The sequence below is a fragment of the Pygocentrus nattereri genome, chromosome 18, assembly GCF_015220715.1.
Source record: "Pygocentrus nattereri isolate fPygNat1 chromosome 18, fPygNat1.pri, whole genome shotgun sequence".
Classification (NCBI taxonomy): domain Eukaryota; kingdom Metazoa; phylum Chordata; class Actinopteri; order Characiformes; family Serrasalmidae; genus Pygocentrus; species Pygocentrus nattereri.
In genome coordinates this window covers 9,381,957-9,408,731 of record NC_051228.1, presented here as the reverse complement: position 1 = coordinate 9,408,731, position 26,775 = coordinate 9,381,957, and positions in this window count along the sequence as shown.

Genomic DNA, 26,775 nt, shown 5'->3' with positions numbered 1-26,775 from the left:
CCATACTAATGATAGATATGATCTGTAAATCTAAATGAAGTAATAATGCTTGTAAAGCGAATGTAGCCAAAACTCTTTGAGTGCTAATAGCTCCCTCTTGTGGAGAATCTTTAGTGTAATAAACATGAGTGAGAGAGTGAGTGAATTCATTCATTTATTAGCTTTTCTTGCTGTTACTACCACTGGTATCCAGTATATAAGGAACTCAAACTGCCATTTATCTATAGTTTGTATTATTAAAGTTTTTACATATACGTTCTTACAGTAAAAAAAAAAGAAAGTCTGGGAAAAATAAAAATGGAATTTTTTTTAGCTGGGAAAATACCTTGGGAAGGTCCTGCCTGGCAACTACTTTTCACAGCTGACAAAAAGGCATCATTTCATCTGGTTGATGAATAATGTGCATTTATTTTAGCACTAAAGGTAATTTTAACATATAATCCAGCCAGAGGTTTATCTATAAGTAGTCACAGACGATCCTGAGGTTGTCTGTTCTGAGTAAAACACCACTGTGGATTACTAAGAATTTATGGAAACCAGAAGTGAGATGGACAAATATGAATTATGGTCATCCATGCTGGACAAAGCTGGTCACCAGCATACTATCATCTAAACCACAACATATATGGGTTTTGCCAAATGTGCATTGCTGCTGGCCAGCACACACTTGTTGACCAGCCTGGCTGCTCTATGCTGGTTTTCCTAGCAGGGATAGCATGTTCCGACTACTGGCTAACAATACAACAGTTGATAATTTTATGACTTATAACTTGTTAGCATCAATGGTGAATAGCATATGTATATCCTGGTAAAGTAAATTAGCTAGATAGCTTTAGCAACAAACCCCTCAGACATAACATTAAGCTTCAGAAATCTTAAAGCATTCACTGACATTATAGAACAGTAACACTTAGTTAGACTGTTAGACATTCTGTAATATTTTCAGCATTTTTTCACCAATTACTGCCTGCTAGGCTCGACTGCAATCTAGAGAAAATAGCAGCGAGTTAGCGCGTTGATTAACAAGTAGTGCTGCACTGACTTGGAAGCTGAAGTTCAAACAAGCTGCAGTTGATGAGTTCATAACATTAACTAATGTTGTGTAATTGGTATGAATTTATGAGTTTCTCGTCTTTTATTCCACTTATGACATTTGTGTGAGTTTATGTTCCAAAAGCGCTTGTGAAAATTTTAACATGGCCATTTTCCAACCTTCCTTTATTCTGGTCTGATTTTTCTGGCATGTATTCATGAAGCTTCATTCATAAAGCAGCCTGTTGTCTGTTAATTGTCAGCTGTCTACTGTACAAGTGATGGGCATTCAGGCTCTTTTCAAAGAGTCATAATCAATTGGCTCAACTCCCAAACGACTCCTCATTCAGCATCAATGGCTTTTTCTCCCTTAAATCAATCAAGGAATTTTGTCTATTCTTTAATCTTCAATAAAACTCTCGGCTTCCTTCTAATGAACTGCATTAACTTAATTAAAAAGAGATGCATCGTGTTTGTTATAAAACTCTTTAAATTAATGTGAAACTATCAAAACATTAGAGCAAAATGAAAAGTACTGTGTCACGCGTTCCACGGACATCAATTCCCAGCAGCCCTTGAGAGATCACATGACGGCTCGATCACAACCGGAAACTGACACGGACTCCATTTCCCAGGAGTCACAGGAAACACACGTGACCAAGGACATTGTTCAACCCTCATATCAGTGATCACCTGAGTACTAACTCAGATCACCTGTGGACTATGTCATATGACCTATGGTAGACAGTATTTAAGCCCAGGCTTAGTATTGTAGGGTTGTGAAGTATTGAATCCTTGTGACCTACTGGGCATTCTCTCATGTTTGCCTTCTTGTGTGTTTTGACCCTTGCCTTGCCTTGCCTTGCCTTGCCTTGCCTTGCCTTGCCTTGCCTTGCCTTGCCTTGCCCTCACGTTATCTGAGTTTTTGCCTTGGCGTTTTTGTACTGTCTTGATTGCTCCGTGTTTTGACTTCCTGGACTGTTTTGCGACTACGATTTTGGTTTTCCCTCGGGTTAGTATTAAATCTAATTTCTCCAGATCTGCACTCGTCTGAACTCTGTTCCTACGTAAAACACTGACTCACTGTTAACATTTGGCTCTAAATTATAATGCTAAGTATGCCAAATACATCAAATGCTGACTTCTTTCTGTCGAAGTTACTACCTGTGATTGACTGCATTCAGCAAGGTGCAATACATAAGTGCAAGCAACTTTTATTCAGTGAAATAAAAAATTATAGCCAAGTACAAGCAATGCATTGGCCAATAAAGCCATGCTAAAGGCTAAAGCATAGGAATTTAGGCAAACCCATGAACATAACTAAGAATTACATGAAACATGCCACAAACAAAACCAAAGATAAACAAGCAACAGGTGGTGGGGATAATGAGGAGGCAATGTGGGAGTGATCCAAGGAGATCCAGGAAGGGAATCCCTTGACAGACCTACAGATTTCTTACAGCTAACCATTTGTTTAGTCCTAATTTACTTAATCAACACATAAAAAAAGAAAAAAGAAATGCTCTTCAATGCATCATTGAGATGCACCATTCGCAAATGACACATCACTGTTGTCCATTTAGCTGGGTAAATGCGTTAGCTTTTGGCTAGCACTCAGCTTTGTTCCATGCAGAAGCTCACTCAAGGTCTTTGTTGCCCACCATCTGCACCACCTGGCAGCACAATGAAGCCAGAACCAGAAGAGACCATTTTTTCATCTTCAGAAACTTTGTCAAGGGATACGACGATAAATTAGATTTTGTTACATCTCACTACCTTAACCAGCGTGTTTGCTTGTTGAAAGGAGTCGGCCTGCTTATCACAGTGACACTGTGAGTCTGCAGCAGATGAAAGAGAGAGTGATAGACAGGAGCAAACAAGGACAGGGATCCTAAGCCAGGCTGCACAAAAGGCCCAAGCAGGTTAGTGACAGTTGTCTGTAGAAGAGATAAGAAGCCATGAGGGCAGCTGGAGCAACTAGACGCTGATGTAAATATGTGAATATCAGCAGGAAGAAGGAGAGCAGGTTAGTAGACATAAATTTAGGTCAAAGTATGTCATGAATCAAGCAACTTGCAAGCAAGGAGAATTCCATTGATTTTTCAAAATTGGGTGGCCTAAATGTCAACAAAGCAATTACGGCCTTTTAATCGGTGGTGGACGAAGTACACAAACCATGTACTTGAGTTACCAATGGTAAAATATTGCTCCAGTAAAAGTAAAAGTGCTTCCTTTAGACCTCCATTTGAGTAAAAGTACAAAAGTTTGTGCCTTCAAATGTGCTTAAGTATTAAAAGTGAAAGTACTAAAAGACTAATTATGGTTCTAATGTCCTAGTATCATATTTCTAACAAGACTCATGTTTTATCAACTCATTTTAGGTGAAAAGACTCCAGTGCCACTCCTGTGACACCAATATTTTAATGGAATGTCATTAAAATATTAACATTAGTGACATTGATGTCTATTAAAATGATCATAAGCACAAAACACTGAAGGCAAACAATTTCCATCAGGTAGAACCGAATGGCTCTCAAATCACTTTTTACAAACAAGCAAAGTTTCAGTTTAAGATTTATTTGCAACGTAGTTACAATTTTAAGTTTAATAAAAACTTGCTATAAAAAAGTGAGAGTTTTGAAAAAGTGTTCAAAACTACATATGTGGACATGTTTCTATATTGTGGTCTATTTACACAAAGTTAGGTCAATTCATCATTTATGTTGAATAGACACTTCTATAATTTTTACGCTGCTGCGCTGACGTTGAACCGTGTGTTGCACTGGGTCTGTATGAATCATAATTGAATCAGATTTATCATTCGATCAACATAGAAATAACAAGAAATGCCCTGTCCCTGTGTGAAGCAGAAACACTAGTAGATGCCTTTATTACTTCCAGGCTAGACTACTGTAACGCACTACTGTCAGGATGAACGAGCAGGAATCTAAGCAAACTCCAACTAGTCCAAAACGCCGCAGCCAGGGTCCTCACTAAAACTAGAACATTTGATCATATCAGTCCAGTGCCATCATCACTTCATTGGCTGCCTGTTAAATTCTGTTTTGATTATAAAATTCTTTTATTGACATATAAAGCTCTACATGGGCTCGCTCCTGAGTACCTGCAAGACCTTATTTCCTATTACAAGCCATCACAACTACTCAGATCGCAGAACGCTGGCTTATTAATAGTTCCTAGAATTCATAAGGCTGCAGCTGGGGGAAGAGCTTTTTCTTATAAAGCCCCCAAACTCTGGAATGATCTTCCAGAAAATGTTTGCGACTCAGACACAGTCTCAATCTTTAAGACTAGGCTGAAAACTCACTTGGTCAGTTCAGCTTTTGGTAGGTAATGTTCCCCCTTAGATAAAGGCAGCAGATCCAGGGGTCCATGGACACAGGGAATTATAATAAACTGAGACGCCGGTGCTGTCGTCCCGCCGCTCGCACGCGGTCACTCAGGTTTGTGGACGGTGGAGCGCAGGGATGCCGAATTGTTTCAGAGTGCTCTGGTGTCTGTGTTTCCTTCTGGTTCTCTCCTTTTAGTTAAGCTGTCATAGTCAGATCTGCCGGAGTCATTAGCCACACTTTGGAAATGTTCACATTCCCTGTTTTACATACAAAAAGACAGAATAAAACTAATTCCCTCTCCCTGCCTTTTTTCCGAGTATATGACTGCCCACATGTCCGGCCGGACACTGAAGGACAACTGACTGCCGAGCCCTCCTGCTACCCACTTCAGACCAGCTGCCCACGCCCCAGCTACCACCACCTACCTTGGACTAGCTGCCCACACTACACTGATGTTTTCATAGACTCCTAGCTATTACTACTAATAATACTGCTGCTATTAATATTAGTAGTATAATCACTTGTAGGTTGTCTTACCAGAGGAGGATGGGACCCCCTGGTGAGCCTGGTTCCTCCCAAGGTTTCTTCCTCAGCTCTGAGGGAGTTTTTCCTTACCACCGTCGCCCCTGGCTTGGTCATTGATTGATTTGATTGGTGATTTGATTTGATTTGATATGACCAACAGGTCAAAACAAGCTCAAAACACAGTGACCGCTGTGCCCTGATTGGTGTTCTTGCTTCACACTTCTTTCATTTTGACATGTTACATTTTTATACACACATAAACGAAAAGGAACGACAGATTTCTTATAATGTAGTGGAGTAAAAAGTAAGATATTTGACTTTGAAATGTAGTGGGGTGAAAGTAAAAAATCACCAAGAATGGAAAAACTTCAGTAAAGTACAGATACATGACAGATCTACTTAAGTACAGTAATAAATTACATTAACTTCATTACTGTCCAACACTGCATTTCATTTATCTATCGCAACCAGTGAATCTACATATGTACCACATCTTCTGATGTTTTGCATTGATAATCATGAATATAGTGATGAAAATAGTAGTAAATCTGAAAAAATAATGTAGTGTGTTAAATGTTAGTTAGTTTTGGGGTGGTTGTGTTCTGTAGCATTTATTCGCTGGGTTTTTCTACAGAGATTCTTATTGTAGGGCAGGGCTAGCCTGCTGCCTGTGTTTATGTGTTGGTGGACAGTTTGGGTTATAACAAACTGTTGGAACAAAGTTCTCTTTATGTGTGGTATGGCTGTGGCCAACTTCAGCCTGTTTATAAAGCATAACAACGTGTGTTCTGTCTTCTTCTGTTGCGGTAATTACTACAATTTTCATATATTAGGAATTATTTAAAAATCAAAATCTTGTAGTACTTTTATTTTTTTGACAAAAGTTGTATTTCTATTTTATTTCTTTGTCTTTTCTGCAAAACAGACATATTTTGCTGATCGTCAGGGTCTGTCTGCATGTTCGTTTCAGCATGTCTGCTTTTTTAAAAATCTGATCAAATCCTGTAGCGATAAATCATGTCTTGCCGACGATTATTTTCCTCCAGATTAGCCTGTGTCACGTTAAAGAAGTAAGACACATCCTGATTCCCGGTTCACATTGACTTGATTGTGGGCGCATTAATGATGTGTAATGCAATCATGAAAACCTAGTCTAAAGCTGCTGTAGAGAAACTTGACTGATAAAGTGAGTATATTTTTGGCAATGCTTCTCTTGCACGCCTTAGTACACGTTAAAATAAAGCCAATGTGTCATAATATTACAGTGTGCCATGGAATAATAATTAGCCTGCGAGCTGTGAAACGAGATTATTGATTTATTGATTACCCTTTTTAAGATACTATGATACTATGTCAGTTTATACAAGTCTGCCTGAGCCACAGAGAACACCATGAACAGCATACTTAAGAACATTTTCATATCTTGCCCTAAATTATCCACTGGATTTCAAATGTAGTCCATAAGCTGGAAAGTGAGTTTTTATATGAACTGTCAACCAGTTCACTCTTGATAATAGGGACTTTAAGCAATAATAGCGGCCTGCTGTTCAACTACGCCAGTTACTGAAAGGTAAGGTTTAAGCAAGTTACAATCGTATGTAAAAGAGAAAAAAGTCTAATGCTTTTCATGCTTTGTCGATTGAAATCAGTTAACACATCCTCTACCTGGAACGCACTTCTATACATTTTTAATGCAAATTAAAATTTAAACATGTTGGAAAAAGAAAGATTAAACTGTGCCATAACATTTGCACAGGCCACATTTTTCTGTTTTCCTCAATATGTTAAATTAAATAAGTAATGATTTCGAATGTGCAGAAATGTGTTGCCTGTAGAGGTTGTGTTAGTTCATTTTCAATTAATCAAAGCATTTAAAAAGGGTAAATTTAGGGATGGGCATTTCAGTCACATTTGCTATTCATATTTTAAGGTATTATTTTAAATCATTCTATTACTCCATATTTTAAAAATACCACACCGTCTGCCTTCCAAAAAAAAAAAATATATATATATATATATATATATAAGAATAAATAAAAAGTCCCTTAGGCTACAGGCTATCATTCTCTTGACACCTCAGGGGGACATGTGACCTGTGGCTTGAAATGTACACTAAGAAACGCTGCCAGTCTAAAGCAGCCAGAGTTCGTGAATAGCTGATACCAAAAACGATAAGCTCACTAAATGATCCTGAAACTTTTAATGACTTTAAATCTATAATAATGTAAAATGATCTTCAGCTTGTTGCTTATCTGCATTTTTCAAGGTGCAGATGTTATTCTCCAGCATGCAGCAGCCTTTAGACAACTGCAGTAGTCTTTTTACTTAATTTGACTAAATTAGAGCCTCTGGCCAAAACATAAAGATCCAGTCCAAATGAGAACGAGATCAAGTCAAGACCAAAACCCAAAAAAAACCATATTTTAGGTGAATGAATGTGGTATGATATTTTATGAGTTATTTTGATTGAAAGTTAGACTGAAAGTGACTTTGTATTCAACATCTGCTCTGAATGAATGCAACTATTCCTCACTGCAAGTAAATGCAACCAGTGTTTGTATCATGAAAAATCGTGAAAGTGTAATTAAAACATTGGTTTTTTTTGCCAATTAATTTACTTGGCTGTTTATTGGCTGTTTTTTAAGTAATCCTTTTTTTATATCAAGATATCTTCAGATTTTTTGTCCTCACAGAAATGAAAGTTATACTAAAGCCTTTAACTTAGCAAAACTAATTTGTCCAAGAAATATTACTAATGTTTAATTAAGTTGCAGCAAAACACTGAATGAACATTGGAGTTATAGGTTATTTCTCTCCATGGTTTACCACATTGAACAGTTTAATGGGTCCACATTTTGATCAGATTACAGCACCGAGCTGCATGAGTCCAGGTCAGCATGCACTGGACACTTAAAGTTGCAATATATAAGATTTTTAATTTTTAAAACATTCCAAATTTAACAAAGAATCTTCAACTAAATATGCAGAAATAAGTGTTCTGTATCATCTATATATTGTGTTGCAGAGATATCTATTGAAGTTAGTATGTTAACCAGCTTGCCCTGGACTGCCCTGTCTTGTAATACCACTTTGTACCTAAAGAAGCAATAGTGAATCATTGCAGCATTGAGTCTGTCATCAGTCCAACATAAGAGAATGAAGAAGTAGCACTGCCCTGGGGGTATATACTAACCTGCTTTCAGTCATGTCGAAAGTACTTCCCCGAGTTAGACGATGCACCTGGCAAGCAATCATTATTAACACAGCTGCCGACTCCTGGCAAGAAACCTTGTTTGGCAGCAAAAAAAGAGTTAACAGTTAACAAGCTTTCCACCACTGGAGTATACCCTTAGCAAGTAAAGGGATAAAGTTTGTTGCTGACCTCGCCACATTTCTTCTGGACTAGTAAGGATGGTGAGGAGTGAAGAGGGAAAAGGAGGAGGGACTACGTAGTTCCTTGCTTCTAATGATAGGGGTGGACACCATGACTTTCTGGTAATATGTTGCCCCCTATTTGTTTGGAGTGTGGAGTATGAATTTAACAGGTTGTTCATCATTGTACATATTACTTCTTTAAAAGAAAGAAAGCACTTTTTTAATGGTGGTTGGACTCCAGAAAACAAATTTGGTGAGGCCAATAGGCTAGACTGAGAGAAATCCAAGTAAAAATATTACAGAGTCAAACAAATGTCCATTTAAAAGTGTCTTGAGCCTGGACCAAGTCTGAGTATACTTGAATACTACAGCCCTACGTTAGCCTTACGTACAGCTGTCAGCGCTGTCCCCGGTACTGTTTGTAACTGTGACTGATGGTCACCTGGTTCCAGCGTTCGCTCAACCACTGTCAACATCTTGCCCGACATGAATGCCCATGTAGCACAGTGACTGCAGAGCAGTGCATTTCCATACTGTAGGTTGTGTGTGGTGGCGGAGGGCCTCGGGGGCTCTCCAGCCAGCGTCTGTGCAGAGGAGCGGGGAGCGGACCTCGGCCTCGGCTGTCTTTCTCCCCGCCACGCTGTCTGCCGCCTGCAGAGAGGTGACATATTCGCTGTCACCCTCCACACGCCCTCCAGAGTCTGGGGGAGGCAGATAGATCCTGCTTGCTGACGTGAAGACCCCAACACACCACACACACACATAACAGACCACCAGCTCACACTGACAAGAGACACTCATCATCCTCATAGCTGAGGCCAGACTGGAAAGGAAGAATTGTGGGAATGCAGTATACCATTGGTTTCTTATACTGGTCCTGGAGTATGCCTGCCTGAACACACCCGATTCAAGTATTGAAAAGAAGAAAGTAGAAGAAAAAAGTACACACTCCCATGAATTTACCCATAATAAATAAAATAAAAGTAAGAAATCACAGAAAAAAGAAGTATGTAATACCTAGGTTTGTAATAGAACACACATATATTTACATTCCTGATGTCTGTGTCGTGAGCTCATGTGTCAGAGGCAGGTTTCAAAACTCCAAATCAGTTTGCGTCTAAGTTTCCCAAAAGCATCTTAGGTTCACACAGCTGCTAAAAATGGCCCAAATCAGATTTTTTTTCTGTATATGGGACAGAGATGTGTTGTCTGTGTGTCAGTGTGAACAGCAAAAGCATGTGACACTTTCGATTCAGATTTGAGACACTTTTATATGTGGTACTGAAATCCAATACCTATCCAATGTTATGCAATGCTACTCAGTCTGAACAGTCAGATTAGAATATATGCAATTTTTACGTCAACGTCCAACTCAACATTGATGATACTTTCGCACTACTGAAACCTCATAAACATTTTGGGGTGATGTTTCTGTACAATAAATGAGAAGAGACTTATCCAAAACACCATGTTCAAAGAGAATTCGACAGAAATGGCTGGAAGCAGCCACAGGAGAATAATGCTGCAGTAACAAAGAACAGATAAAAGTTTAAAGAATCTGAGGACACAAACCAAAGAAGTGACCATGCCCTTTTTACAGTGGGCTCGAACACATGCTGGGCGATGAGTCCAGCTCTCAGTCAATGAAGCTTTGTGATGGCTCCTGTGATGCTGGCAAAGATGAAGTTGAATCCTCCAGGAGTGACTGGCGATTGTTGGCAGTTGTGATTGTTTACCTCTGAATGAGCCACGTGAAGCACTGTTCTTTTGCACATGCAGGTGAGTTTAGGAGCTAATCTGTTCAGACCGATGTCACATATAGATCACATTTAAAAGATGTATTTGGTGAACAACCAAACACAAAATCAGATTTGGTGAGAAAACCAGATTTGGGCCTCTTTCAGCTGCTGTGTGAACGTAGCCTTAGACCCCATTGACACCTGGTCACTTTATGCATATGAGTATCAGAAGTATATCTGGATAAGGCCAAGCCACATAAAAATGCAATTGTAAACATTCCCAAGATGCATTTAGAATGGATACAGGTCTGATCACTCAAACCTCTTTAGTAGGTGGTCTGAGATGCATTTGAGCCACGTTATAGCAGTGTAAACACATCCGTCTTTCCAAGACACATTGGACAACCAAAACACTTAACCGTACAACCAGTCTCCACAACATGCAGTATGTCACTGAAGGATGTGATCCATGTCTATGAGGAAGGTAATCATGGAGGATGCACATGGTTGGAGACTGGACAAAACGACTTGCTTAAATGTAGTGATGTTAAAACCTAAGTTCATGCCTGAAACCCCTCCTTCTTCCTACCTAACATCCTATAAATTCACATCTTCACCTTCTGTTCCTGTGACGAAGTGTTTGCAGTCCCCACTGCCAACCCATCTCCTCCCTGTTCCTCAGCCCTACTACAGCTATGTGGGGTATCTAGCCTTCCAGCTACAGGCAGAAGCCGCCCAAAACTCCATTCCAAGTTCTCAGAGTTCTCCCTCCCTCAATTAGTCTTCCCACCACCACAAACTGAAGGCATGGCCTGAACTCGCAAATAGCGATATGGTCAGACACTACTGTGCAAAACAACTGCATATGACTTACATGAACCGTGCAATATTTAAACAAATATCTAAACAGCTTTCAGAGAACAGCTTTGATAATAATGATAATTTGCATATTCCATCCCACACAGCAATCGGATTTCAGTCTGCCTAACCAGAAACTCATTTGTCTGTGAAATATAAATGCATGTGGCTAAAATCTTATCAGGATACAACCCAAATTTCAGTCCCATGAAGTGACTAGGAGTAAGCGGGGTCTTAGTGTTAAGATCAGCTTAACTGGTAGAGAAAGTGGTCACCGTGATGCTCACTCTACTGAATTTGTCTTTGTGCTAACTAGCTTTTGAGAAACCCAGCCCGGAACAGTTGTTTCATTTTGCTCCAGAGGTTCAAGTGTTGTGGTGTTGGCATTATTGGTCACAAGGCCATCTGGATGGACTGGCTGACATTGCAATGGCCGACTGTTGGTGCTGTAATTTAAAACCTAAAAACACAAGGGGGAATTACAAAGTAGCAGAAATCCAGCACCCTATCCACCAATCTGCATGACAAACAATTACAATTAGTAAACCAGCACAACTAAATTTCACACCCAAATCTTGTCCCTAATGGTAGTCGTACACAGATGTTTGAATACCCCTGGTCAATAGGGCCGTTAACACAAATTAGATCAAATTTTAAGTGAAGATTGTTTTTCAGAAATGTGACCTGCATTACACAGTGACTAAACTATTGGCTGAATATGTTTATTACACCAAATGTCATTGTCTCCCTAAATCATTGCTCCTTTTTTCCATAATTAGTATGCACCTTTTCCATTTCATTGTTTCCTTTCCAATTTATCCAGTCTTCTATAAACTGCTATTACTGTTCCGTAAACTGCAGTGACCCTGTTTAATTTGAATACATTTACTTTAACCCTCTGGGTTCCACAAGCTCACCTGCACATCAAATTCAATGTGTCTATATGTTTCTCCATCTTTGCAATAATACAGTTTGAAATACAGTTCTGCCAGAAAGACTCAAGAGGCAAAAGTGAAGGAGGACAATTTTTTATATCCTCGTTGGAATTTTACATGTTGAAAGATAACAGTTCAGTAGAACTTAAAGAGCCTTTGGCGTAGGCCTTGTCTTCGGTCCAGGTCTTGGAGCATTAAGACCCTTGCCAATCGTATCAGATAGACAGCAGGGGCGGAGCCTACCCCCAAGACAACCAGATAGGCCATGCGTCTCAATTCAGGGGCTGCGTCCTTCGGAGGCTGCATTTCAATGCCAATTGCGTCACAGCAGTGAGAATAGACTGTCCCATTTTGAAGGCTCTTTCATATGCGGCCGAGAAATATGTCCTACTTTTCCACAGCAATGAAGGATCCAACAGGTGCATCCTTCACCAGCCAGCATATCCTGCGGTTCGTTGCGTGCTGGCAAGGATTCAAGAACATGGCAGCACATCAACAGAGGAGCGAATGGTAGCTGAAGAGTTTACTCATATATGTTTTATATGTATATATATATATATACACACAAGTATTGGGTTTAAACTGAGGTGAATGGCCAGTAGCTAAAGCTTTATTACAACGACGCTGTCTCCATGATAGGTCTCATGGAGGTACTTGAAAAAACCCTTTTGAAACTACTGCAAGCCATGCTGGTCCAATGACATGCTTTGTTGATTTTCCACATGAAAATAAGTTAAATTATCCTTTACAGGGAACAGATGTAAATGTGGCGACTTAATTTTAAGCACAACTCGCTGTTTTTAAAGCTGCACTATATAAGATTTGGAGATTTGGAGACCTCTCTGGGGAAAACGTGTAATTGCACTCAATTTGGAAGAACAACATTTTGTAATGTTGAATCTGACATTTGTAAGCAAATTGAAAGAATGACGAAAGGGAATGAAGTGTCTTCTGAAGATGTAAATGAATTATCTACTGTTGTCATCACACGTTAATCAGTATCAACTTTGCATTTGAGACCTAAACATCATGCCAGACCTTCTTTTTTAGCCTGTATGTGCAACGTTAATACATAAAGACGTATGACATGGCCTGAAGAAATTGTACCTGATGCTTCTGACATTTATATATTTCTATTTCAGGCATTACAGGGAGGCTCTATATTTTAGCATGTTGTTTTCCTTCTGACTCATCAATACTTCTTTTAAAAACATTTACAGAATGCCACGTTGTTTTCCCCAATATGTGACAGCTTTACTGTGTAAGATTTAGAGATTGGTGTAATTACATGCAATGTGTGGAAGAACATTTTGTGATGTGGCTTGTGCTTTGGACCCCTTCCCTGAGTGGATGAATCTGCAAGCGCATTGAAAGAGTATTTAAAGAGAACTCAAGTCAAAACCTGGTGAAGGATGTGTCTTCTGAGGATGTACATGCTTTAACTGCTATTATTATATCTTCATCAGTATACTGTTGAATTTACATTTAACACCTAAACATTGAACTAGACCTTCTTTTTCAGCCGGTGTGAATAACATTCATATGTAAAGACGTATGACATGGTGTGAAAAAATCAGCCTGACTTTTGAATTGCCTTTTCACACTTTACAGCACATGTGTCAGGCTCCAGCCCTCACAGGCCAAAACACTGCGTTCTGCACAATGCCTCATTAAACACACCCGATTCAGCTCATCAACTCATTAGTAAAGCTTTCACGAACTGAATTCAGCGCATGAGATGAGGGTAAACGTTAATCTCTGCAGCACTTTGGCCTGGAAGGTCCCCAATTTGACATCCCTGTTTTACAGGGTGACTCACAGCAGCTCATGATGTCCTTATGATAGGGCCATTGCTTAGGCAGTTACGCCACTGAGAAGCCAAAGATAGAGTCATTGTGATAGGATGAGGTCCTGGTATGGCATCAGGTCAAATGACTGTTGTTTTCCTGTGCTTCGGGAAGCTGCTGAGGGATACAATTTATGGTTTGCCTGGGGTGCCTGATTGGCACATGCAGGCCGTGACAGTGCTGGCTCCATTTTTTGAGGCAAATAAATCAATAGTCAAAAGGAAACTGTCAGCCAGGCTGGCTCTTTCTTTACAATGAATACTGCATTTGATTCCCCTCTAGCTCTGTAGGAGAGCGCTGTGCAGGTGTCTGTCTGCATTCTTTACTCTGTTTGCGGTGAGCTGGAAAGTGAAAGCAGTTCATGTTCCTCCAAATCCATGCAAACGAAGACAAGACTCCAGAACAGAACGCTCAGTATGTTGATCACGGTCAGCAATGCATGACTGCATGCTGTACGAATCCTTAAATGCCGCTCCAGCATCTCTGACAACAATCTAAAGTTGTTTTCTAGCCGATTCTGAAAACTTGCTGTTGTGTCAACATAATTAGAATACAAATCATCCTGAACGTTGCCCCAAATGCCAGGCCTGTCCTTCGGAAATGAGCGTGGATTTTTACAAATCACTGCGGCAGGGGTCTCAGTCCCAAGCCTGTGATTTTATCATTGCAGAAAACGAAGCATCATCATATGATGTGCAATTAACCTTTGAGTGGATGTAAACGGTAGAAGAATCAGTGGCTCTGGCTGGCGACCAGATGCAAATGCAGGGATGAGGATTTTGTAATGGGATTATGGGCTGCATCCTGAATCCAGATGGGAAAGTTACACTGAACTCTTTCACAGTTGATGTGTGATATCCTCACGCTGATGAATGAAGCTGTTTGTGGGAATATATCTGAATTAACATGCATCAGATCAGTGAGAATAATTGCCTTAAATCCCAGACAATTGGCACACATTTTAGATGAAGTCTGGCTTGCTTGTTATTTTGATGACCTCTTTATAGCTTATATGTAAATGCTTGCAAATAAAAGAATTATTTGGTTTATACATTTCTCAACGTCAGCACCAATCGATCAGCTGAGGCATGTGTGGTGCCAAATTTAGCTGCTTCAGAGCCACTAGGCTACCATTACTAACAAACAATAGAAGTCAATAGTCACCCAATTTTTTGTCCATGAAAAATACATCCCTAAGTCTGCTCTACATCCACATCTTCATTAAGATCATACAGGCTTGCTAATGTGGTTTTCCCAGTTTTGCTAGATTACATTCACACTTTCCATTGTTTCTCTTTCTAAACATATGGGTCATTATCAGTGTACGGTGCATTTGGGACCTGTCAAGTTTAGTTCCATTGAATATTATACCATAGACACCTGACAACATCTATGTCTTGCTTATTCACTTTTTATTATGCAATGACAAGCCGATATCTTATGATACAACCACAAGTTGTGTTCACACAACATATATAACGATCAGGCATAACATCATGACCACCTCCTTGTTTCTACGCTCATTGTCCTTTTTATCAGCTGCACTTACTCTATAGGTGCACTACATTTACAGACTGTAGTCCATCTGTTTCTCTGATACTTTGATAGCCCCCTTTTACCCTGTTCTTCAGTGGTCAGGACCCCCATGGACCCTCAGAGAGCAGGTTCTATTTGAGTGGTGGATCATTCTCAGGACTGTGTAACGGGGAGCGAGGTAGTGGACGAATGTGCAGAGGTAAGCGACTTTTATTGAGGGCAAATCCAGGTTCATGGTCAAGACGGTCCAGGTTCAAAAAGCCAACACGGAGAGATTGAGGTTCAGGCATGACAAACAGCAGAATGCAACAGAACCAACAGATAACAAACAAAGCAAACAACAGATAGGAATACAATCAAACAAAAACCAATACAAAGACCAGTGAAAACAAAGGGCAAACACAGGGATTAAATACACAGGGAAAACGAGGGACAGGTGAAAACAATCAGGGGGCGGAGTCATGAAACGAGAGGCAGGACTACGGATACCAAAACAAAAACACACATGGGCTAAACCAAAACATGAACACATGGACTGGGAGGGGCCAATCGTGACACACTGCAGTAACACTGACGTGGTGGTGGTGTGTTAGTGTGTGTTGCGCTGGTCTGAGTGGATCAGACGCAGCAGTGCTGCTGGAGTTTTTAAACACCTCAGTGTCACTGCTGGACTGAGAATAGTCCAACAACCAAAAATATCCAGCCAACAGCGTCCTGTGGGCAGCGTCCTGTGACCACTGATGAACACAAACTGCGCAGCAGTGGATGAGCTATCGTCTCTGACTTTAGATCCACAAGGTGGACTGACGAAGTAGGAGTGTCGAATAGAGTGGACAGTGAGTGGACACAGTGTTTAAAAAGCTCCAGTAACACTGCTGTGTCTGATCCACTCATACCAGCAAAACACACACTAACACACCACCACCACGTCAGTGTTACTGCATTGCTGAGAATGATCCACCACCCAGATAGTACCTGGGGGTCCTGATCACTGAACAGGATAAAAGGGGGCTAACAAAGTACCAGAGAAACAGAAGGACTACAGTCTGTACTACAAAATGCACCTATAGAGTAAGTGGAGCTGATAAAATGGACAATGAGCCTAGAAACAAGGAGGTGGTCATGATGTTAAGCCTGATTGGTGCATACATCATGTTTGTAATGTACTGTAAAAACGAGTCATTTTAGGAGAGATGTTATGTCCCCTTTTCAAGAAGCCTCTCAAGATCTTTTGTGTTGAAATAAGTTTCTTTTCTCATCAAATGGTGGACACATCCAGGATGGGGTTGGGCCTAATAGATATTTAGTCAAATACAGTGGCAAACCATGACTAGAGCTAGGCCTTTAATTTGGGCATAAGTGTAAAAAATTGGTTAAAGCATAAGGGAAAAACCGCACATCTATGTTAATGCTAACTTCTGCTAGCACCCCTGTAGGTTTCTAGTGTTATGTAAGCTCTAAGATAGCAGTGATTCACATTACCACTTTCCGGCAGCTGTAAATTAAACCAAGACATTTGAAGCTTTTAAAAGACATTCCATATTTTACGCAAAGCTTGTGACAGATATATTAGCACAAAATAATTAGCAGTTATGCTAATCTTTAATTCTACGCATTAGAACTTCATTTCAGCTCTCAAAGTCCAAACCAACAGGAGAGCTAATTTAGCTATATCTACCTAGATACACAGAGAAAAAGAAAGCCTAGTTGGCCAATTTTCTGCAAGGGTGTCTGAAGAATTGAACCCTTTTATTTCCATCCAAAACTTATAGGCTTTAAATACAGGCATCATACTATTGAATAAAAATGTATAGACATGTACACCAATCAGGCATAACATTATGACCATGTGTTGTGTTGGTCTGAGTGGATCAGACCCAGCGGTGCTGATGGAGTTTTTAAGCTCACTGTCCACTCTATTAGACACTCCTACCTTGTCTGTCCATCTTGTAGATGTAAAGTGAGAGACTCGTCTGCTGCTGCACAGTTTGTGTTGGTCATCCTCTAGTCCTTCATCAGTGGTCGCAGGACGCTGCCCAAGGGACGCTGCTGGATATTTTTGGTCGGTGGACTATTTTCAGTTCAGCAGTGACACTGAGGTGTCCAGCAGCACTGCTGTGTCTGATCCACTCAGACCAACACAGCACACACTAACACACCATGACCACATCAGTGTGACTGCAGTACTGAGAATGATCCACCACCCAAATAGTACCTGCTCTGTGAGGGTCCATGGGGGTCCAGACCACTGAAGAACAGGTTAAGAGGGGTAAAAGGGTGCTATGAAAGTATCAGAGAAACAGATGGACTACAGTCTGTAATTCTAGACCTACAAAGTGCAGCTATAGAGTAAGTGGAGCTGATAAAATGGACAATGAGCCTAGAAACAAGGAGGTGGTCATAATGTTATGCCTGATTGGTGTATTTCTTAGTTCTCAGAAATCATTAAGCCTTCTCTGAAGGTCTTAAAGGCCCTGAGTGCTCATCTCTGGTTGAATGTTAGTTAAAGACAAGATAACCAGCTACAAAGCATCTACAGTAGACTGTTCAAAGAGTTAATGAATTACCAGCTGCAGTACTAAACACTGATACCACTGTGACTAACACACTGGCTAACAGCTTACCATTACAGTAATATGATGCATGTTCTGCACTACTAACTGTTCGCCACTACTCAATCTGTACAATTAGGCTCTCATCCAAACGGCTTCTAAAGGCCTGCATGGGTGACTGTCACTGCACTCAATGGGCTCCTATTGAGGCCTGACTGCTGCGAAGCCGGGAGAATGGCTGCCAGGGTCTAAGGCCCAGGCCAGAGACCACTTGTCGTAAATCAGTGCGATCCATTAAGAGCAAAGTGAGCACTTCCCACCCTGGTAATACATCTCCTGGCAGTATTTCAATCTGCTTTTGCCGACACCTAAGGCATTTTTTTAATCTTTATAATAGTGTTGAGTGGCGGTTAGAGTGTGCGTGTCCCATTTGTCACCTTTTTACTGTGTGCTTTAGACACTCTGACCTGAGGATCACGACACCAATTAAAGCAGACAATTTATTTTAGCTTTACTATTAATAAGGCCTATTCAGCATTGGCTAGAGGTTCTATTGTCACCTTCATGAACAAATCAGAGGAGACTCAGTACCTACAATGTTAGCATGCAGATGGTGGTGGATTTGTTTACTTGAAAAAAAGACAAAGAAGCAGGTTACGCTGATTTGATGATGATTTAATTAGAATATATCCTTCAATAATTACAGGAAAGGAGAGACAATTTTCCCATTACAGCTTAGTAGGTGTCTTATTGCTAAATCTCTGTGTGATTGCTATTTAATAAGAGAAACGCAAAACAATTGGTATGGTAGAAACAGACATTATTGAGCATCTGGCGGCAGCAGACGTTTTTCCCCCGAACTGATAGATTCACAGCGGGGCGACGGTAATTTTTCACATTTCTACTGATAGGGGCATGACAGTAGGAAATCCAATATAAGAGCTTGTTATGTGTGGCTCTGGTTACGTAACAGATGATTAGCAGTTGGAGGAGCACCCGTTGCCCAGTGGCACTTTTTTCTATTTGATGAACTTACATCAACAATCACTGCCTTGCTTCTTAGCTAAGTTTGCTTTTGATGAGAGTGTTGGACACCATAGACAGGGCTGTTTCTGGACACGGTGGGGCCTTCGGTGAAAAATGAAATGAAATTTTCCACTTTCCAGCCGATCAGCCAAGACACGTTTGGTGTCCAAATTTTGCTCTTTGAGATTTACCACTGGAGCTATGAGGCTAAGAAACACTGGAAATCAATAGTCACCCAAATGATTTTCATAAATACAGTCGCAAACCGTGACTATTTTAGATAGATAGATAGATAGATAGATAGATAGATAGATAGATAGATAGATAGATAGATAGATAGACAACTTTATTGATCCCAAAGGGAAATTGCAGTGTTACAGTTTGTAATCAAAGCCACAGGCTTCCTCAGTGTGATCAGCTGATCCCTCATGTAGACTGAGCAGTGCAGTCATAGTCCATAAATGAAAAAACACTTATGCTACTTTCTGTTTTCAACAGAAATGTAAGATGTACTCAACCTTGTAGCGGTTTTACAGTGAAAAAAAACTGATTGGATCGTTTTCCGCTTGGTATTTCAAGAGTTTAAGCCTTTTGTTTCCAACCAAAGCTTAACAAGTTAAATCACAGTATTACTACAATACGAACAGAAATGATATAGAACCAGCATGATGGTTGTCCTAGATAAAAAAATTAACTAAAAAGTACAGTCATTTTTTCATATCACAGAAATCAATAGAGCTTCTCTGAAGGCCTAGAAGGCCATGAAGGCTCCTCTAAAGATTATATTCATAATTTCTGTTGGTTCTTCTCTAAATAATTGAACATATTTATAAATAGAAAGAGCACGAATTGCTGATATATCATCCATATGCCAGCGTGAAGCGCGCATGCAAAGGTGAGTCAGATTCTGTGGAAGAGTTGGAATCTGTCTGCTGCTCTAGTGGCTTGAAAATATTTGGGTGACTATTAACTTCTAGTGTTTGGAAAATTGTGTACATGGTATTTTTTATTTTAAAAAGAAGTATTAAGGCATTAGTTTTTAAAATCAGGATAAAAGTTTAATAATTGTTAATTAAATTGCCAATGAATAATAACAATAATAATAATAATATTGTTCAATTTATATAGAGCCTTTCACAAACCCAAGGATGCTTTACAGCATTAAATTAAAAAAAAAAAAAAAAAAAAAAAAAAAAATATATATATATATATATATATATATATATATATATATATATATATATATAAGACTACAGAGAGGAAAAGGGAAGGATTTTAGCAGGGATTTGAAGGAAGACAGAGGAGGTAGAGGTAGTAGGTAGAGAATTCCCGAGTTTAGGGGCAGCAGCACTGAAAGATCTGCCACCCATAGGAGAAAGTCTAGTTGAGGGAATTGTGAGGAGTCCAACATTAGAAGATTGAAGAGCACGAGAGGGACAGTATAAAGAAATAAAATCAGAAAGGTATGTCGGAGCCAGACCATGTAAAGCCTTGAAGGTAAGAAAAAGGCTTTTGTACTAATAATAGGAATAATAATAGGAATAGGAATAGGAAGCCAATGCAACTGTCGAAGAATAGGAGTGATATGAGCTGTGCGCTTGGTGGAGGTAAGAACCCTGGCTCCTGAATTTTGGACATGAAGACGATTGGAAGGCCATAGAAAAGTGTGTTACAGTAAAACTAAAAAAATAAAAGTTAAATAAAACTCTAATTAACTATAAACAAAGGTGGAAATAGAAAATTGAAACAATTCAAATGTCTGTATAAACAAAATAAAATTTCATCAATATACACAATGACAGTAGTAATAGAAATGATATATTCATGGGGTCCCTAGTGGGGGTCCTAAGGTCATAACACTTGGCCCTGTAAATAGTCGTTGAGTTACATCATGATTTTTCTTGCTGTTGTCTTGGATTTATTGATGTTTATGCCAATTTATTAAGAGGCTCTTGTGAGCATGTGGCGTATAATTCCATATTATAATGTGCTTTGGAATAATAATTATCCTGTGAACAATACAGTCGCATTCCAGCTGTTTTTTTGGGGTTTTTTTTTGTTATGTAAGACTTCTTGATTGCACTTTTTAAGATACTATCTTGTCATTATATAAGCCTTTTTGTACCTGATAATGTGTTATAATGTTATAACAAACTGCACAACAGAACTATATACACTTGTCACTTGTCAAATGTCCACTGGGTTGTTGAGTAATTGTGTTTTTAACAGTGGGAAACACTCAAGGCTTTCCAGGCGTTCAGAGAGAGCCTAAAGGGTTTTGTGAAATAGTGGTTTTGTAATTTTTACATATTTTTTAAATTTAGTTTCTGGAAGCATTGTAGTTATAATGTTACACTGTTGAGTTTTGGTTTCAAAATAAAGGGTTAAAACTCCTCAGTCCTCAGTTTGAGAAATGAGCAACAGTTCACTTAGTTTTCAGATTTATAAATGTACTTTGGTTTGTCAGAGGTATCCCGGGCTTAGTTACAGTTGCTAGGCTGAGAAGGACCAACTGGGTGAGCCAGTTTGCTACAGTGCCACCCTGAGGCAGACCAGTGCTGCAACTATAGTTAATTAAGAGTATCACAGACAGAAGCTTGTAGAAGCTTACTGATTGTAAGTGAAGCAGCCAAACAATGAGTTTTCCCTGAATGTGTATTTGAGCTTCTGTTTTTCCCCAATAAGCTTAATTTGGAACATTCAGGTTCCAAAAGGTTAATTTCGGAAGTCTCGGAACCCCTGCATTCCACACCTCATTTCTAAATAAAAGCATGAGTTCTACATATAACCATTTGCATCATGCTTAAATGGTTCTTTGCATGGTGAAATTGTTCTTCAGATTACTGGAGAATGGGTTGCATATGTTTTTTTATATAACCTTATTGAAAATGATCCTGTATAGCGTCAAATAGCACATCTGTTGTTATAAGCTTGACATCATAATAATAGAGGAACCTGTTTTGGTGCTGTTTAGAAGCACATGCAACACATTCTCCATCAATCTGAATATTTATTCAAGTGTGTATGTTAAGGTATGTCAAATGTCAAATGCCCATTACATATTACTAGAGTCCTATAGGGGTGCTGGCAGAAAGTAGCATTTTATTTATTTATGTATTTTTGTTATTTGACCTAATTTCCTCCCCGATTTATTGTACATGTACAATAAAAGTTTTTTCAGGCTGCTGCTAAAGCAATGTCATTGGACAGCTCAACGCGTTTGAAGGAGATGCTAACTGCTAGTTCTGTTTCATCTTCATTGACAAGCATCATTTTAAGTGATGTGCGGGAGGGCCGTCCTACCAAGCCAGAGAGAGCAAACCCAATGGTGCTCTTTTGGACTCCTGGCCATGGATGAGTATAGCATCACCAGGCATCGACCTCGCAAGATGACTGAGCCAATGCTTTTGGTTTCAACATTAAACTAAAATTGAAGAATGTCGCTGTAGTCAGAAACAAAACCTCCAAATCTCCAAAATGGTAACTTTACAGGAGAAGGCAAAAACTACTTTACTTTTAATGTAAGTCAATGGAACCAGAATTTTTTCCAAGTCAAATGAAATTTAAGTACAATGTTAAGAACAACAGGTATTTTCAAAACTATCAACAAAATAGAGGTACATGGTTTTCGTCCGACAGCAAGGATATGAGAATTTAAATAGCTTTTATATGTCATGTTAATATGGTAAAATATTGGGAAATATGTTCTCTGAGGGTATTAGTTTTCCTTACAATGCCCAGCCTTGAATACATTTTAAAAGTACATTTTAAACAGAGAGACCATGAGCCATTATTGACTTTTCATCAGAACCATCGCTTTCATCAAAGTTGTCATTGTGTTGGATTAACGTTAAACTGTCAATGAAAGTCAGCAGCTCCTAATGTTTCACTAATTTGTCTTTGTTTTTTTACTTTGTTTTTGACTTGTAAGGCCTGAAGGCCCTTCTTCAAAGCCAGTTAGTGTCTAGTTTTCAATGAATTGTCAACCAGTTCACTGTTTTCTTGCTTATTTTAGATGCTCTTAAAATACACAGTGTCTATAACAGTGCCAGTAACTTTTGCAGTCACATTATAACTATGATGGACTTTGACTATGATAGATGGAAAGCTGATTTCACACCAGGTCAGCATAGACGTTACCAAAGTTTACTCAGGATATTCTGTCTAGACATGTATTTTTCCCATGAGATGACAGTCCATGGGGCCCAAAGAAACTGGGCTTTTCAGTACAGTCCTTGAAGAACCAAGCCATTATACATTTTTGATGCATTCTAGCTCCCAACACACCTGAGGCAGGTAACCAGCTGATGTAGAATACTGATTACCTAGCTCAGACTTCATCTGAGAGCTGGACTGACAGAGGGTGCTTGGAAAATTGGAAAGTACTTTCTTAAAGTAGACATTTTAGTATAAATTGCATCATTGAGGTGTAAAAAAAAGTCGTTGTGAGCGGTCTGATGAAATGATGAAATGTACCATTCTAGAGAAACTTTTAGAGTCAGAATTTCTTGATGGTGGTGGTGATAAGAACCAGAGACTGCAGTATCTACAAAATAAATATAGTAAGGCTGATTTTTGTCTTTCTCAAGTTGATATATATGGAAAAAAAATTCCATGCCTGCTCTGGCAGTATGCTTTAGCTTAGGATGGTTGATGGTTTGGGTTTTTAGGTTTTCTGTTTTTTTCCCATATTTATTAGATGCATTTTAATTTTGCTGTTTAATTTGCTGTCCATTGGGTTAAATGTTTTCCTGGGGAAGCAGTTGATTTGGCATCTTAACTGCAGTATCATTTAAGGTGGGATGGAAAGAAGCTGGCAAGTCACCTACAGCTTCACACACACACACACACACACACACACACACACACACACATATATATATATATATATATATATATATATATATATATATATATATATATATATATATATATATATATATATAGTTTATCATTTAAGATCTTTGTTAGCCACTTTTTTAGTTTCTGAAAAAAATTTTACACATTGGAATTAATTAATTGGAATTAATCTGAAGACTGGAGATATGCAGGCCATACAGATTCAGTCCGCCACGACCACCACTGCTAATCTTCTTCCTGTAGTGTTTTCTGGAGATCATGTTTGAAGTAACCATATATCTTTTTATCTATCTTATGGTCATTTTGCTGGGATTTTATCCACCTACAGAGATGTAGATGCAGCAAAGGTGATGAGATGAGCCACAGTTAGATGTGTTCTAACCTGTCTCTAACTAACCAGTCAAAATGGATGGTTGGCATTGATTTTATTTATTTTTTTGCTTCAATGAAGGTAACATCGATGCTTTAACATCATACGACAGTGTCTCAGGCATCAGGCAACTTCATTATTTTTTTAAATAACTTTTTGTGAGGGAGCTTTCATTGGCATTAAACTCTTCAGATGTCTGGTTTCTATCACCACTACAGTGAACTATGCTGACTGCAAGTTTCTCCAGTATAGAGGAATTCACAAAAACCACCCCATATTCCCTATAAGGACCTCAGCATTGTTTTAATAGAAGTAAAGAATGATATACACATCACTTATGATGGACCTTTTGGTGAATCCACTTACTTTTCCTGCTGAGAGGCTTTAGACGCCATAAAAGAGAGTGGACTCTTACTGTGAGTGGACACATTTATGGCGCATTCATTTGTTTGTTTGAGGAAATGAAAACCAGAGTTTTAAGGATTATAGCTTTTCAGTGAATTAAGCTGACATGAAGTCAGAGGTTCTGGCTGGACATTTGACCTTAGCTTGCTCTGGTAGTATATCTGTGCTGAATATGCTCTAATAATGTATTGCCGTAATGAACATGGGAATACTAGGCCCCAGACGCATAATAGCTTATCCATAGCCCAGCACACACATACATTTTTGGTAGCTCTCGCAGCTCTTGTAAACTCGGCCAACACACAATGGGCTACCTATGTGAACAGTGAAACTAATCCAACCTCTGAATTGCACATTAAGCACAACCGTTCTCCCGTGAGATTACACTATGCAACCAACATAACCTTTTAGTTAAAGATTTGCTGACAAATGAACATTTCGAGGTTATCTTGCTCATCGCAGCAACATGCTTATCACCACAGAAAAAATGTGGATAGCGCCGCTCGCATTATCGACATTCTGTTGCATTACAGGAACAAGCCTCACACTGCAATCCTTATTAATTTTCCCCTGACAACATTAATGGAGTGCAATGGCCCGTTCTGTTCTTTCTGTGCGCTCGTCTCTATGGGCCCTCCCTCTGGTGGACTCAGACACGCTTTCCCTGTCACTTGGGGTTCGCGTTTCATTAATGCTAGTCAATATTTGCTTGATTTATTCCGATATGAATTGAGTTAATGTGCGCCAAACAATCAAGAACAAAAGGATTTGCACGTATCGTTGTAACTGTGTATTGTCTTGGATTGAGAACACGGTTGTTCAGGAGGGGCCACTTTTTTGATCCATCTCACACATGTGCGGAGGGGGTGGCTGCATCTGCTCCTCTGTCCCTTGATGTTTGGAGTGCCTTTTTTGATTTTTGAATTTTTTTATTTTCTTGCTAAAGCTTAAGGCCTTTATCAAGAAAAGACTAAAGACTTCCTGCATGTGTTTGGAAAAACAAAATGCATTTTTTCAATTATTAACTCCCCTTTGATGGCTTATTATGATTATATAGATGGGTATTTGCCTCAAGTGTGTTACTATAGCACAGAGTTCACATTTTCAATTAAAGGCACAAGCATTCTCTGTACAATGCAATTTGTGGGGACTACCAAGCAGCTTAGTTTTGTACTTCATAAATGAACTTTGACCAGTATATTAAAGCATGCTAATGAGAGGGTGATGAGGTGTCGAGCACAAACTTACAGCTATGTAGAGCAAGCACTAACATAGCTTAATTAATGTGTTAGATGTTTGGACTGTTTAATAATAAATGGTGATATTTAAAAAAATTGTGAAGAAAGTTTAAGTAGGCTTGACAAAGCCACTGCTATGCTACCCAAGTTGCAAGGCTGATGCTAAGCCATTTCAGTGGTGTCCCAGGTGGGTGCTAAGGTGTCACAAGGCCTTTACTATGTTATCCTAGGTGGTTGCTAAAGTGTGTATATGTGGCTAGTATATATGTATATATACCATAATGTCAGGGAGATACTAAATGCACCGACTGGCCCTGCCCATGGCCCACTGTGTGAACATTAAGAGCCGAGTTGAGTTGAAGTGCTGAATTAAACAGTCGTAATCTCAAGTTAGTGATCTGGGGGGATTGGGGTGACCTTATTGTGAAATGTTATGAAGTTTTAATTTCATAACATTCATTTTGTGGACTTTTGCAGAAGCTGTAGTCTAATTTTAATAAAGTAGTTCAAAGGGAAGTGTATATCTGTTTTATTCTGTGCATACTTGGCTACATGCTCGTTGTAATTTAATGCTAGGCTCTTAGCCAATGTGGGCGAACCACTGTTAATGACAGTGTTTCTGGTTTGTTTACAAATTTACATTGAGAAAATGTACCGAATGAAACAGGCAAGACTGATAAGGTTTTCACGTAACACTTTTGGTACCACTTTAAAGAATTTAAAGTTAAGATGAATGCTGCCGCCTTAGCAGTTGAATTTGCTATAATTAAGGCTTTCAATATCGGATTAATCAAAAGATTAAATAATCCTTAACAGTCTTATATTGCCTTGATTATGGATGTATTCATTTACATTGCTTTGTTCCACTGCATACTCATTTTATGTATTTAATCTGGCCAATGATATGGATTTAATGTCTTCGTTGACAGTTTATTTAAGAGAATAAAGCAAAATAAATGTGGAATGCATTTTATTCACCAACAGAACAATACAAGAGCACAGAGCCCATGTCTGAATAAAATCTAAAATTATTTATACACATAATAACATTGTTTTTGTATATACAGACATTGTGTAACAGAATAAATACAACAAAACATGATTATTATGAACAAAATACAACA